This window comes from Rhinolophus ferrumequinum, chromosome 23 (genome assembly GCF_004115265.2).
Source record: "Rhinolophus ferrumequinum isolate MPI-CBG mRhiFer1 chromosome 23, mRhiFer1_v1.p, whole genome shotgun sequence".
NCBI classification, from domain to species: domain Eukaryota; kingdom Metazoa; phylum Chordata; class Mammalia; order Chiroptera; family Rhinolophidae; genus Rhinolophus; species Rhinolophus ferrumequinum.
This window is the reverse complement of record NC_046306.1, coordinates 30961269-30976676: the sequence shown is the minus strand read 5'-3', so window position 1 is coordinate 30976676 and position 15408 is coordinate 30961269. Positions and strand designations below refer to the sequence as shown.

General features: G+C 43.9%; 1 protein-coding gene across 2 annotated transcripts in view; it reads right to left on the bottom strand.

Moving 5' to 3' along the window:
• SNAP25 (synaptosome associated protein 25) overlaps window positions 1-15408 on the bottom strand; it is an 80167-nt gene that overhangs the window by 53501 nt on the left and 11258 nt on the right. The gene's annotated exons all lie outside the window — the stretch shown is intronic.

Genomic DNA, 15408 nt, shown 5'->3' with positions numbered 1-15408 from the left:
TTCTCCTCTTCTGTCCCCATCATTCCACTTAAAGGGCCACTCTCAGCACGTCTCTTCTTTCTGGGTTTCAAGGGTTCCAGGAAATTCTTTACAGCTTAAAAGTGGCAATTTGGTAGGAATTTTAGGAGACTTGTCTGGAAAGTGAGTTTTCCCAGAATGCATGTAGTTCTGTGGGTGGGGGACAACTAGGGTATTGATGGAGATTCTGGGCATGACAGGTGGAAAAATCACACCCTCCCCCACCTGCCATTGTCAACGTGGCTTGCCTCTATTCTTCTCTAAAGATGATTTAACAAAACATCAGAATTTCCTGGGCTCAAATGATCATCCAGTCCTCACTGATAAGGAGACTCTTCAAAGTACAATTTGCTCTCCCTCTCAATATATAGTTCAGCTCCTTTGATCTCTTTCCTTCCATCTAATACCCCCACCCCACATACATGTATACAGATGAGCATAGAACACACGTGCCCACCATCCTTACTTTTGCTCTAAACCCGGAAAATTCAATGTGAGACTCTTTGAAATACAATGGCTCAGAATCAGCTCAGAACAATACGTGCCCAGTGAAACGTCTGGAATACTGGGTTTTCCCAGAAGGCTCCAGACAAAAGTGGAGCCCACATATTCAAGCATAAGATGAATTCCAATGAGCTCCAGTGAACAACGCTAACACTCGAGGACACTCGCTACCTGGACTGAAGGGCACTCAGCTTCAAAGTCTCAGATGTCGGTAAAGGGTCCCTTTAAAATTTCAGTCATGATGTGAATTAACATACTTTTATTCCTTGCCAAGTTTGGAAGCAGAAAGATGATTTTATATGGGGACAAGTTGAAACAAAGGAAAGGACATAGCTTATGATTTATGTGTGTTCTTGAAGTATCGAATTTGGATGCAGTTTCAAATACAAAATATATAAGTAAGTCACAGCATTTTACCATGAGTCTATTTAATTATAAATTCATTTAAAAACATATATCGAGCACTTACTGTATGGGAATTTTCATTGTGTGGATAAGCTAGCACTCCTGTCACCAAGAAGTGTATAGTTGAGTTCAGGTGCAAGAATATGGATCTGGGCACACATCCAAGGTGAGGACCTGCATGCATTACTTTGACACCCACACTATCTAGGAAACAGTACTTTTTTTAGATTCCACGATTCAGATGAACATTCATTCTCCCGAAACATAATTTGATGGCTAATCTAAATTCTCACAGTCAGGAACTTCCTTTGCAACACCAAACTCCTGACATAGAAAAGGAGGGCGAATTGATTTTCTTAAGTGTGGAAGACAAAGCATGAATATGTATTTCGAATGGTCCAAATTCTTTTATGCTGATCATAAGTCCCAGTTATTGAAAGAGGGGTCCTACCCCCTCCAATCTCCCTAAAATAAAAGACCAACTAAATTTTCCCAAGGGCACATTCAGAAATTGAGGAAGCAAGAGAGAAAGTGACAGAGAGGTTTCCCATGGGGAGGATACCTAATGTCAGTTGGCTTTGCGGGGAACCAGGAGGCGCCTTAATTTTCCCAAACACCCTTGTTCTCCTTCCTCTATCCCCTGTCCCCTACTTGCCTGGTATAAGCTTACCTAAGATTTCACACATGTTTTTCCTTCTGGGCTTTCCTGCCCTGATCAGGCCAAGCCCCCTTTCCTTATTTGCACCACTTGGTGTAGAGCAGTGGTTATGTGCATGGACTCCAAAGGCAGATGTTTCAGTTCAAATCCTGGCTCTGCCAACTCAATGGCCGTGTGCCTTCAGGTAAGATGTTTAACCTCACTCTGCCTCAGTTTCCTTATCAGTGAAATGGGAATAACAATGGTTCCTATGTCATAGGTTAATATTTGTGAATGTGACTACAAAAGTGCCTGCCATATAGGAAGTGCTAAATACATGTTCATTTAATTAATAAACTCATTGTAAAATAAATTGTTTAATATATCCCTCTCAAATGTAAATTCCAACTTATTGTTTTATGTCATTAAGATGAATTATTGTGGTACTAGAGATCTGATACACAAGGTTGGGGTAAGAAAGGCATTATTACTACAACTATTATTACTACTATTGGTAATTAAAATTTACGGAATGTTTGCTGTGTAGCACTGCAGTCAAAACTTTGTAGGCATTATCTAATTTAATCTTTGCAATAACTCTTAGAAATAGATGCTCTATTGATACCCATTTCTCAGATGAGGAAACTGAGGCTTAGAGGGGACTAAAGAACCTGCCCAAGGTAACATAGCCAGATGTGCTGGTTTAATTCCAGAGGATCTGAGGAGGATGTGAAGTCCTGGATCATTTGAGAAAGTGTGTGTAATGGTGACTGGGAACTAAGGCAGAGATTGGGACAGTATGGTGGCCATGAAAATGTGCCCTTCAGCTTTTTGCCTGTAGGTGGTGCTTGATTACCACCTCCCTACACACAAACACACACAGCCCTGGGAGGGTGGGCTAAATTCATTGACACGTTTCCAAATATCAGCATATGGAATAGGAAAAATAGTAACTTTTTTTAGAGACATGGCAAACACTACCTAGGGCAAGTAGTGAAGTATAACATCACCCATATGATATTATCTGGATTTGCTGTACTGCGTGACGTGAGGTGACGAGTAGGCACTTCACTTCTGCTATATTCCCTCCAAAAACCCATAACCCCAGTATAATGATAAAAGAAAAAAACAACAGAGGACAAACTCAGATTGGGGGTCATTCTACAGGGTACCTGGCAAAAGCTTCTCAAGACTATAAAGGTCCAGAAAAACAAAAAGAGATGGAAAAACTGTCACAGACCAAGGAGATCGGGGAGACATAACAACTAATGCAACGTGCTACCTGGATTGGATCCAGGAACAGGAAGGGAATACTAATGGAAATGCTGGTGGAATCCAAATAAAATCTGGAGTTTGAATAATAGTAAGGGACCAATGTTGATTTCCTAATTGTGACAAATGTACCCTGATAATAGAAGGAGTTAATGGGGGAAATTGGGTGAGAGCTGTACCGTCTCTGGGTGAGAGTAATATCATCTTTGTAATTTTGATGCAAACTTAAAATTATTCAAAAATAAAAAGTTTAGTAAAAAAATGCCCCCAGAAATAGTGATTTGATTGGTTTAGGATATGGTCTGAGCTTTTGAATTTTATAAGATCCTAGGGGATTCCGAAGTGCTGACAAATTTTGGAAACCATTGATCTACATTCTTAAGAGCTACACAGTTGAGAAAGTCACAAGGGGAAGCTTCATTGAGGTGTTACACTCTTGAGGTTATGGTTCCTTCTCTGCTATCACAGTGCAGTTGTTCTTTCTGGAACAGCTCTCCTTGCCAATTGTCCATGTTTACTCTCAGAAACAGAATCAGATCATTTTGGTGGGACACTCTAATGTACTGGATAGGTGGATTTATCCTGAATATCCTTTTACCTTAGCTAAATGGATATTCAGATATAATCTTTGTAGAACTACTCTAAAATGGAGTCACTTATGTCAGAAACAAAATGGAGATGGTCAACATAGATGCGTAAAGGAAACTTAACCTAAACTTACAAGAATTTATAGCTCTTCTCAGAAATCAGCAGAGGTCACTGGTCAATCTCCAAATTCTAAGTCTGTTCACGTCCTTTCTGGACTTCCTTATTCCTCTGACTCAGCTACCTTGATTCAAATAGCGAAGAAGACCAACCACTAGACAGCCAATAAGCTGAAAAAGCCAAATAACTTCTTCATTTATCCCATAAAAAAAAAAATCCCCTTAGTCTGTGAGCAACTCTGAACTCATTGTTCCCATAGCCTTGAATTTCCCGGCTTGCAGGTCAAATGCCTGCTACTCATCTTTCTGCTTTGTTTTATTAAGTATGCAGTGCCTGGGTTTTCACACCTTCCAGTAGGCAGTGAATTTATTCCGGAGAAGCTGGGTGAATAGAATACCCATAAATCAATTCCTATTTTTCAGTGCATAATGGGAGCTGACTATTGAAAGGTTTTTTGAAGAGAACCTGTGGTAATGAACGCTTCCTCCTGTAGTAGACCTCCCAGATTAGCTCACTGAATTTATTTTTTAAAATCTGACCCCAACGTTTTCTTGCATCAGGGCACTTCCTAGTCTAGTCATCCCCTGTCCCTCACTCAGGAAAGTCATGGCCACTATAATGGATAGTAGAGGTGCCCAGTCCAGACCCCTGTTACTCTGTACTGGCAAGTGTGCCAATTCCACAGGTGCTGAGCTTGCTGTGGCTCAGTTTATACCTGTGACTTCTCCTGAGCCGACCTTGTGGACAGGGCCACCTCCCCCAAGATGGCTACGAGTTTACACGCCCCTGCACTTTAGGCTGGCCAGTGACAGACTGATAGCGGGCTACCTCCTTGCCTCAACGCAGGATGAACTGTGGTGCAGTTTACACTCTGGAGCTCTTTGTGGGACCTGGATGAAGCTAGTCACCAGCTAAGACCACATTCTTGCTGGGCCCTTTCCCCCGCCCCCTCCTTTCTTGCCTTGCATTCCTGAGGGCTGACCTGAGAATCCTTCCTCACTGAATCACTTGCGCCTCCAGAAAACCTGACAGTTGGTATCCTGCTCCCAGTGGGACCAAGGTAGTTAGGGCTCTCCAGTGGCCCTGTCTGATGCTGCTCACCCACTAACCATCCCTGTCTAGCTGGGAGCCCCTAGTAAGTCACATCACCTCTCAAGGTCTGAATTTCTTCATCCGTAACCACACTCACGAACTGCGATTGTTTCCTAGTGGGCTCCCTGTTTCCTTTTTTGCTCCACTACAATCCAGTCCGGTTAGCTCAGCTGGTTAGAGCGCAGTGCTCTTAACAATAAGGTTGCCGGTCCGATTCCCACGTGGGCCACTGCGAGCTGTGCCCTCCACAACTAGATTGAAACAACTACTTGACTTGGAGCTGATGGGTCCTGGAAAGACACACTTAAAAAAAAAAATTAAACAGAAAAATCCTTTGAAAAAAAAGAATAAACTTGAAAAAAAAAAAGATAAAGTAGATCATGTCAATCCCCTTCTTAAAACCTTCCTCCCCCTGCTCTTCAAACAGAAGCCAAACTCTCCAGGCCACGGCCGATCTTGCCCTTCCTGCATCCCCAGCCTTATTTCACACCACCTTTCTTCTACCCACTTCTGCCCCCTGCGGTTCTGCAAACACACCAACCTTGCTCCTGCCTCCAAGCTCTGTACCCAACTCTCTGAAATAGTCTCCTCTCTCATCTCGTGACTGATCGTTTGTTCTCATGTGAGCTTACCTGTCCTCTCCTCAGAGGTCTTTCTGACCCCTGTCTCTCATTATTTTCAGCTCCTGCTCAGCCCCATCCCCATCTGGTATTGTTCTTTCCCGTTTGTTGGTTTATTCTATGTCTGTTACCTCCAACTAAAAAGTTATCTCCGTAAGAGCAGATCTTGCCTAACATGTTCACCCCTGCTTCCCCAGTGCCTAGAGCAGGGCCAGGGCCACTTATGTAATAGATGTTCAATAAACGTGGTGAATGACAGGAGGAGGGAGGGAGGATGGATGGGTGCTGCAGACTACAACTGTGCATGACGTGGAGCTGCAGTGTGGAATCCACCCCATGCCCTCTGAGGCCCAGGAGGCATTGTCAGGCTGTCTGAACAAAGATGCCAACCTTGTCCCCTGGTTGTCCCCCACCTGCCAGCCTGCTCCCTCAAGGTCTCTCCCAATCCCTGTCTTTCTGGCCAAGGCCTCCATTGCTCTTTTTGGCTCAAGGCAGCCCAGCATTGGCAGGGCTCAGGATGCCGAGGGCCCCACAGCCCACACTGGCCTCCCTTGAGTGGGTAGGCAGACCCAGCCCTGTTGTTTGGCTCCGTGGAAGCTCAGCGAGGCTGCAGGGCATCCCTATTACTCCCAGCAGCTGCTTTACAGCCATGTTTCTGGAGCTCATGTCAGGGACCCTCAAAGCCTGCAGTGATTGCTGGCTCCACAGTGATTGAAGCTATCTGCCTCACTCCCCAGGATGCTAACAGCAGGCAAACACTGAAAGTTCAATGCTCTAGAGCCCCCTGCCTGCTCTTCCAGGGCTCTGGGGGCCTTGGCTCTTCTGGAACGATGATTGTGGATTGAGGCAATCAAGTCAGAAAATGCATGCAGGCTCCAACTCAGGCTGGCAGGTGGGTCTGCAAATATCAACATTACCCAGTTCAGAACGAGGCCTGGCTGCTGAGAAATGTTCATTTGGGAGTCTTCTGTGTGGTGTGGATCCAGGTGCCCTCTATGGTTGGAGCAAGTGGATGGTTTAAGGAAGCAGAATTGGGCTTTCCCCAGTGTGGGAGGCAGGATTCTAGGAGAGCTCTCAAGGTTCCCACTCCTGGAACATAAGCTCTGTTTGTAATCTCCTCTGGAGCATAGGTGGAACCTATGAATGTGACAGGATGTCACTCCGTGATTAGGTTATGTTATATGGAAAAGGTAAATGGAAGTTGCATGTGTAATTAAGATCCAAAATCAGTTGATTTTGAGATAATCAAAAGAGAGAATCCTGGGGTGGGCCTGACCTAATCAGGTGAAAGCCCTTAAAAGGGGGACCTGGCCCTTATTGCAAAAATAAGAGGGTCATGTGGCAAGGAACCAAAGGTGATCCCTGGTTGACAGCCAGCCAGGAAATGGCCCTCAGTCCTTCCATGCAAGGAATTGAACTCTGCCGATAACTTTAATGAGCCTGGAAGTAGTTCTCAGGCTCCAGATGAGAATGCAGACCCATCTGACCCATGGAGGGCAGCCTGTGAGACCTTGAGAACAGCCCTGCCATGCAGTGCCCAGATGCATGACCCATGGAAACTGAGATAATAAATGTGTGTTGCTTTAAGCCGCAGGGTTTGCAATAATATCGTTACACAGCAATAGATAGGGAATACACTATCCTGGGTTCCAGAAAGGCCGTTGTGGGTTCCCAGTGCTGTCTCTCCAAAATCAGAGGGCTTCTACCCAACTTGTCTCCCTCTGCTCCTCTATGTAGGGGAAGCTCAGGGGTATGCGGGGTAACATGGGGGCTCTATTGAACAAGCACTAATTTAACAGTCATAACAGTGTCCTTACTTGTGAATGAGGGGGTTGAATTAGAGCCTTCGCAACATTTCTTCCAGTATTCCGTAATTCCAGGATGTAAACCTACACATGGGGGCACAGAGGTGGCACGGCATGCTGAGTAGATCACAGCACCTAGAATTGGGATCTAAGATGGGTTTCAAAGCTAGGTCTGAATGACCTAAGGCCCCCTACTCTTCCTTCTCCACTAAAACACTTTGGATTTTACCATCGCATGGTCTATTTGGACCCATGGTACAAAACTTAACTATAAAACACTCTCTGATCTGCACCAGAGCATTTCCATCAAAGACCTCAGCCCCATTGTTTTAGTTTTTTAGTTCCAACTTTATTTTCTATTTTGTCCTAGGAGGAATGGAGAGAATCAGCCGGTCACTGACACTGGCTTCAGGGTACCAGAGGTGGTACTGGCATTGATGCTCTATGGATACTGTTTTTCAATATGATGGTATGAGTCTCAGGAAGTCAGATACATTTCTCTCTAAAACTCGGCGGTGCAGCATTGTTTGGTGTCCCACTGCTCCCTTTTATATACACTTTTTTGTCACCTGGAAGCTGAAGTTCTGTGTTTACTGCTGCGGGGTCGTCCCTGAGACTATGGCAGCTGCCGCCTCCCTCCCACTCCCCTGCTGGCAGGCTGGAATTAAGTATTCCTCTTCTCCGTCCTTACCCTGTGCCACTTTATTTTTAAAGTGTTAACAGCAGTAAACGGGACTTACATTTTGGTCTGATGCTTAAAAACAAAGCATTTAGTTCCATTTGCTTGGGACCCCTGCGTGAAATCAACTCTAAAGTCACGAGATGCCACAAAGAGATGGTTCTCTGACTCCTTCAGCAGGGCACTAAAAGCAGCAGGACCTGTCGAAGCATCTGGTTCACAGACGCTAGATGAAGGAGCACAGATCATGGGTGGGTGTGAGTTGGAGGATGTTCAAGGACACAGAGATTCAAAGATGTAAGGCAAGTGGTCACAGTGCCCAGGGAAAGGGGGCCTGGAGGACATAAGGGACAGCCCACTGCCCTGAGAGAGAGTTTGGAACACAACAAGTACATAAGGTGATTCCATGTAGCCAACTTGAGAACAACAGATAAAGGAACAGGATAGACAAAGAAGAGAGAGTAGCATTCTGGAGAAATGGTGGTATGGGGGCTGGGCATGGCGGGGCTTTCTCTCAAATCAGCAGGAGAACAGAATCCCCGCCTAAGTGGGTGGTGATTACAGTGGATGGCACTTAGTCTTGACGATGGATCTGGATGAGACAACCTCAGGTCTTCCATTTTCAAGCTGAGGGACTAACGATAGTTTATGTAATCTCAACGCATCTTGGTTTTCTCAGCTGTAAATTGAAACTAATAATACCCTGCAGGCTGTCATGGGAGTCAAATGAGATGATAAATGCAAAGACCTTAGCTCAGTGCCTGTCACATGGGTGCTGAATAAATGGTTCCCAGTAGGAGCCCACTGAATATGCATGATGCTTGGAATGCCTGGACTGGACGGCAGTTTACAAAACTGTAGGAGCCATTCTTGAAGCTCCACCTGTATCTCCTTGGCACCCACCTTTCCTGTATATTCTGAGGGTCTCTACTGCAAGCACCTACCACTCACTGCCTTAGGGATTTCAAGTCTTGGGAGTAGACTTCACCTTCTACAGGGCTGGGTGCAAATTTACAACTCATGGAGTAGCCCTTAGCCACTGAGGAATAAGAATTGGCCCATAAATACCCTGGATTCCTTGCCCTTGGAGTGGGGGCAATCCAGGACTGCGTCCCAGTGGGTGGTAACCTGCACACTAAAGCCCCCTGTATTGGCTTCCTTCCAATCTCATCTGCCTCCCCTGCTCACCTACCAGTGCTTCCTGGGATCGCCTCTCACATAAAACATCCTTCTCCAAGGGTCTGCGTCTGGGAGGACCCAACCTTACACTTTTTTTTTCCTTTGGTGGCTCAGTAACCTGAAGCTCGTGAACGATCTGAAGGAGTGGACAGGGTCTGGTCATCAGGGGTCTGCCAGGTGAGCTCCAGATGAAGTGAGCTGAGAAACTGTACAGCCAGGATTCAGGATGCTCTTTGGAAGTGCCTGACTGGACAGCTGGCTGAGTCAGACATCCCCTGCTCATCTATGAAAGAATAAAGATGAAGGCTCTGGTGGGGCCTGCTGCGAGGCCCCATGCAGGGGCCTGGCTTGTTTTCCATGACGCAGCAGCACCGCTGGAAAGCCTTCAGGGTTTTTTCCACTGCCTCCTCCCTTGGGTTCCCATTTCCAAGGCACTCATTGGGCAGAGGGTTGGCTGAGAATTGTTTCTGCCATGATGGGGAGCTCTTGCAATTAGAGGAGAAAGCAAGGTTTGCTTAAACAAGGGGCACTTCTGGAAGGACAGAGAAAAATCTTCAAATACAGTTGCTTTCACCAAGACAAGCCCAAACGAAATTTCATATAAAGAAACATCATCACAAAACAATAAGAAGCTGATGGTTTTTTTTCCAGATTGAATCCAAAAAAGATTACTCATCCTCAATGTTCAGAGAAAAAAAATTCCCTTTTACTCTCCCCTGAATTGAGCAGACAGCTGGGTCTGTGACTGCTTATCTTGGAGAGATGCAGTATGTTCCTCTTAACCCAAGGGTATCTAACACTTAAACTCCAAGGCTCCAAGTTTGGCTGGGGAAGAAATTGGAAGGCCTACAGCACCAGGGTAATACTAATCCGTGTCTAAATTCCCTGGTTTGTGGAGTTTAATGGAAATTATGTAGTCCCAGGATGGACAGGCAGAGCCTATGGTACACGAAGGGGATTTCGCTGACTGACGCTTCTAAGATTGGTGGGAGCTGTGGTAGACGTGTATTTTTTTTTTTTTTTTGCAAGAATGGTTATGTAACTCATCTGTCAGTATTCATAACCTTGGGTGGGCCTTCCCACACCGACTACGTGCTGGGCCATGTGAGAATTTGGCCAATAGGACAAGAGCAAAACTGGCCTAAATAGATGTGAAAAGTCCTTACGCATTGGGGCTTGCCTTCTCTTGCTGTTTTTGGATGATGAGAGACATGTTGCCCTGGCCACAAAGAAGCACCGACCACCCTTCACGGACCAACAAGACCCCAGCCAGCCTACCAACTGACTGAAGAACCACCTAGTTAACCCACAGAACCACAAGCGGTAAGAAATTGAATCGTTGCTGATTCAGGACACTAAGTTTTCGGGTAATTTATTATACAACAAAAAATGACTGCGTCCGTCTCCCAGCTATTATTCGTGCCTGGATGACATATAGACCCACTCCTCTCTCCACTTCACGGGCTTCCTCCTACCTTACCTCTGAGAGGGATGGAGGAAGACTCAAACCCTGCTGCATCACCAGGGCAAATGTCAGATGTCTTCATGTCACTTTACAGTTGTTTCAGGTATCTCAAAATATCGAATGTTCTCACCACTACTTTGGTGAGAATGATGGTAGTTATTAGCCTCACCACCAAATATTGTTATTTAAGGCTTTAATTAAAAAGACAATATATTACTATATCACAAATTAAAAACATATTTTGATAACTGTACTTCAGTATAATTGGTTTCCTATGAAATCCTATGTATTTTATTTTATACATTAAAAATATCACTCTGCGTAAGCTTTACCAGACTGCCAGTAGGGTCAATGGGAAAAATAAAAAAGCTAATTCTATTCAGGTAAAAAATTAAAACTTGATTAGTCTAGTTAGTGCATATTTGCTCAATCTTGTCTCTCAAAATATTGACATAATTTATGAAGACATCTGTAAGAAAAAGTTGTGGCAAAATAACCCAGGAAACTTCTAGTTGTATCTGATTCTGGCAGATCACAGAACAATCAAGAATGCAAAACTTTGGTAGGCAGTGGAAACAAACTCAAATGCCTATAGGGGCTATGAAGATAATAAAAATGTGTAAATGAGACCAGGTACATAAAGACATGCGGTGTTAGGTTCTGGGGCAAATTGGAGAGGAAATGCCCTGCCTGAAAGCATTCAGATCTAAGATATCTGGAAATCCAGCACTGCTCAAATAAAATATATAAGTTTGTGGATGGTATTAAGCCTAGAAGTCATACATTTTTTGTCTATGGATTAGGATCAAAATCAGACATCTGGTCAACCTTCCTCCTTGAGCTGGTTCTGCCATTGACTAAAGAAGTGCTCTTTCCAGGACAAATTTCTTATGTCCCCGTTTTTATATCTGCAAATGGTTATGGTTTCTTTATCATCTTCCTGTCCAGAGTTGTCATGAAGTTTAAAAATTAGATCATAGTAGGGGAAACAATTTGGGAAAAAAAAAAGCATCAATTAAATAGATGCAGTGTGAATCAATAAAATTGTTTGGTAAGTGACCTGATAAAAATTCAGCCTCTGAATATAGGGCACTTTTTTTTTAAGTCACCAGCTAATTGCATCTGAAAGTGGTATCTCAATAATGATCAAGGAATCCTCACATACTTCACCCAGAGGACAACTCTGATCCATTTTGCCAGACTTGTTAGTAAAGCTGGGAGGGAAAAAAACCGTAAGAGCCACGCATGTGAGTCTCAAGCCCTAATGTGGAAGACTAATTTCTAATTTAATAATACACAAAAGCTTTATTCAAGAAACCAAAGTTGAAAACAAGCTCAAATAAATAAAACAAAAGAAAGAAAAATCAGACTCCTGGAATGCTAGAGAAAGTGGGGATCAGAGCAAGTGGAATGAAAACATGACCTTGAACCTGAATTTGCTGGTCCAGAAACAAGATCTTATAGCCTAGTAGCATCTTTGCACCCACTTCTTCTTCTATGGTCTGTGTGCCTCCCTGCATCCCATCATTCAATCAGATGCCAACCTTTCATGTTAAACGTCTCATTGGACCAGAGATAACTTGCTTTATACTGGGTCTTTTTGGTGATTGATGGACAGATGGGCTCAAGTCAATGAATGCAGAAGCAGAAGGTTTTCCCTTTCTTCCCCCTTCCTTTTCTCTCCCTTTTCCCCTCCTTTATTGTGTCCAAGAAATTTGTGGCAAATTCATTATGGTTGGCTGGGACAAGGGCTTACATTCATATTTTTTTCCCATTGGGTCACGTAGTTTTTATGAAGCCCACATGGGATATAGCCTATGTAGCTATAGAATAACGTGGAAGTATAATTTGTTGCCTTAAAGGGAAATCCACCACCTAGTTAATTATCCTAAGCCAAGATCCTTGGTTTGGCTCTCATTTTCCAGTTCATCAGCCTAACATAGGCCATAAGTGTCCCCAGCTCATCAGAATATCCATACACATAACATGCACATTGGAGGCAAAGTGAGCCAGAAGAGGAAAACACTGGACCAGAGTTATCCTTTGTTTCTGCCACTGTGGGCTGTTTGGATTTCATGGAGCCTCTTACACTGTACCATGAGCTATAAGTGCCCCACATTTTGAAATCTTAGATACAAATAAGAAGATAACGGAAAAGCATATGTATATTACTCAGACCAAGGTCTAGTTTACTTTTATTGCTGATAAATGATGGAATCAAGTGCTGAGGTTCTGATAAAGGTATAGAGTGAATGGAAAATAATAATCATTGAGCCTTCAGATGATTTGGTCTCTGCTCAAATGCCACTTCTCAGAGAGGCATTCTCTCATGACCCTTTGTGAGAGCGCCGACTCCTAACCACTAGACCACGAGGGAACTTTCTCATGACCCTTTGAAAATCTGCATTCTGCCCTCTTGGGTAATCACTCTATCCCCGATCCTGCATTATTTTATTCACAATATTGTGTATCATTCTCCATTACAGTGTAAGCTCTATAAGAGCAGAACTTTATCGGCTTTGTTCTCTGCTTATTCCCAATGCTTAGAACAATGTCCATATTATAGTAGAGGACAACAAATATTTGATGAATAATATTTAATGAATGAATTATAATGAGAAGGGAACATCCTACAAAATCAGGAAGTCTGAGCCCAGAAAGATGTGAAAGAGCCATCTTTATTCACTTTTGTTATGTTATTCTATGTTCTTGAGGGCAAGTCGTTTCTTCTTCCAAAGCAACATAGATTTTACCTGTGGTTTGTTATCATGCTAAGCTTTTGAAGCAAAGATGTATTATGTCTGTCTTGAAACTGGTTCTAGCCCCAATTACATTGTGTGGTTCTAGCGTGTAAGTCATACTCTTTCATGACACTCCACACTCACAATTTATTGGTGTAAGCTGGGCACCTGGCCCAAGCTGGACCAATCAGAACCCTTCCCTGAGATTTTTGAGCATAGGGTATGGACAACAAATGGCAGTTCCTTTTCCATAGTGGATGTGCAGAAAGTACAAATTCGGTGTTCATGTTTCTAGTATGTGGAGGGAGGAACTGGCTTTTTAACAAGAGAAGTGAAATCAATGTAATGAAAGAAGCAGGGACAGGTGGCAGAGAGAGAGCCTTAGTAGTGTTTAAACACTGGGCTTGAGTTGTTTCTGAATCCCAGTGACCTCTCTGTCCTTCTCGTGGTTTGACTGTTTAACATTTACTGAGATCTTTTGAGCCAATAAATCCTTATTTTTGCCTAAACCACTTACGTTTGGGTTTCTGTCATGTACAAAATCCAAATAGGCATAAGCAATATAGCTAACTTTTTCAGGAAACTACCTGGAGGCTCAGAATTATAGGAATGTTCGAACCCTGCTTTTATAGACATTGGGTCACCATTTGAGGCCAAAGACCTCTAATGATAACAACAGACAGAGAGTTTTTCTGATTGGAGTGTGGAGCTGTGCTGAAGAGAAAATTTGGAAGAGATGGAGGCAGAAGTGGCAAAGCAACACAAGGAGTAGAAAGAGAACTGAACTGTGAGTCAGGAGCCCTGGGTGCAATGCTCACCCTGCGACTTTGGTAAGTAATTTATTTCTAGGCCTAGTTATTTGTCATTTTTTTAAAAAATGCCATTTGTAAGGTTTACCTAAGCAAACCAAATCTATGATTCTGTATGAGACGAGGGCAGAAAAGAAGGGTGATGTGAGCCATCAGTATTCTTTTCCCGAGGTCAGATCCAGGGCAGAAAACAACAAATTGCACAAATGAATGAAAAGGGGCCAGGCCTCTTCCTTTCACCTGAGGCAGTTTCTTGAGGGGCCCAGAGAAGGAGCAATGAGAACTGCTTTATCTTTTTCACAGTGGGTACCTTTCCTCTCTGGTATCCTTCAGAGGCTGCAGGCTGGGACTTTAGAAAGAAGAAAGGGTTTGTTGTGTCATTTGGTGAGATTTTAAATTTTGATGAGTTTGGAGTGGGGGAGATTCCGGGAGCCAGATCCGTTATTGCAGGGGCAAAAAGCAAAACAAAGGAGCCCTCTGTCCCTCTCCCAAGACCAGTGTCCTTATTCTATAGACACTCATCTTCCTAATCTTTCAAATCCATTCTGATGAACAATAGCATCTTTATTACTCCGTCAGCAGGGTGAGTAGAGACTTCTATCCAGCGGCCCAGAACAGCTTTTCTCTCTCCCAGTCACAGCTTTCGCAAGGTAGAGAACAGTGGAAACACCACATCCTCATCAGACCTGGTTTAAGATCAATGCGAACACTTGAAGGAGCTGCTAAGATCTCCAGGACATTTGTTCTCAAACTTGAGCATGCATCAGAATCACCTGGAAGTGATGAAAACACAGAACACGCTGGCTCCCTCCTAGGGCTTGAAATTTAGTAGGTGTGGGGTAGGGCCTGAGAATTGCATTTCTAATAAACCCCTGGATGCTGCTGCTACTGCTGGTCCAAAGACCGTAGTTTGAGAATCAACGTCCTAGAACAATGAGTCATTGATTGTGGAGGCTCAGTAGCATTGCTCTTAAAATTCAAACTCAAGTTCTCTCTCTTATTAGCTGTGTGGAGCTCTAAGGAGGAACCATTTTCTCCCTCTCAAAGACTCATCAATTTCTACCTTGTCCCTTAAGATGGGAACCGCCACTCTTTGGGAAGACCAGTATTGCGAAGATAGCTTCCACCATCCCCTCTACACCTTCCTTTATTTGCCCTTTCCACCCCAAATTTAGTGCTCTGTGAGATGGGAACTAGGCAATGAGCAAGCCTAGCTCAGCACCCACTGGGCTTTTTCTCTGCGATCAGTCTCCCCACAGCAAGCTGGCATTTGCTGCTCCTCCAAGCTGCAACCCTCCTGAGGCAGGTTCTGCACCTTGGGAAGGTTATTGGAGAAGGGAGGTAGGACCTAAGGTACTCTAGTTGTGCTGTTTGATTACAAATATCTCTGTAGCCCTTTCTCCTTTGGTGGGTCCTAATGTCTAGACTTGGATTAGGACTATTGTGATTCTGGCTGCTGGTCCCAGTTTTTCTTTTT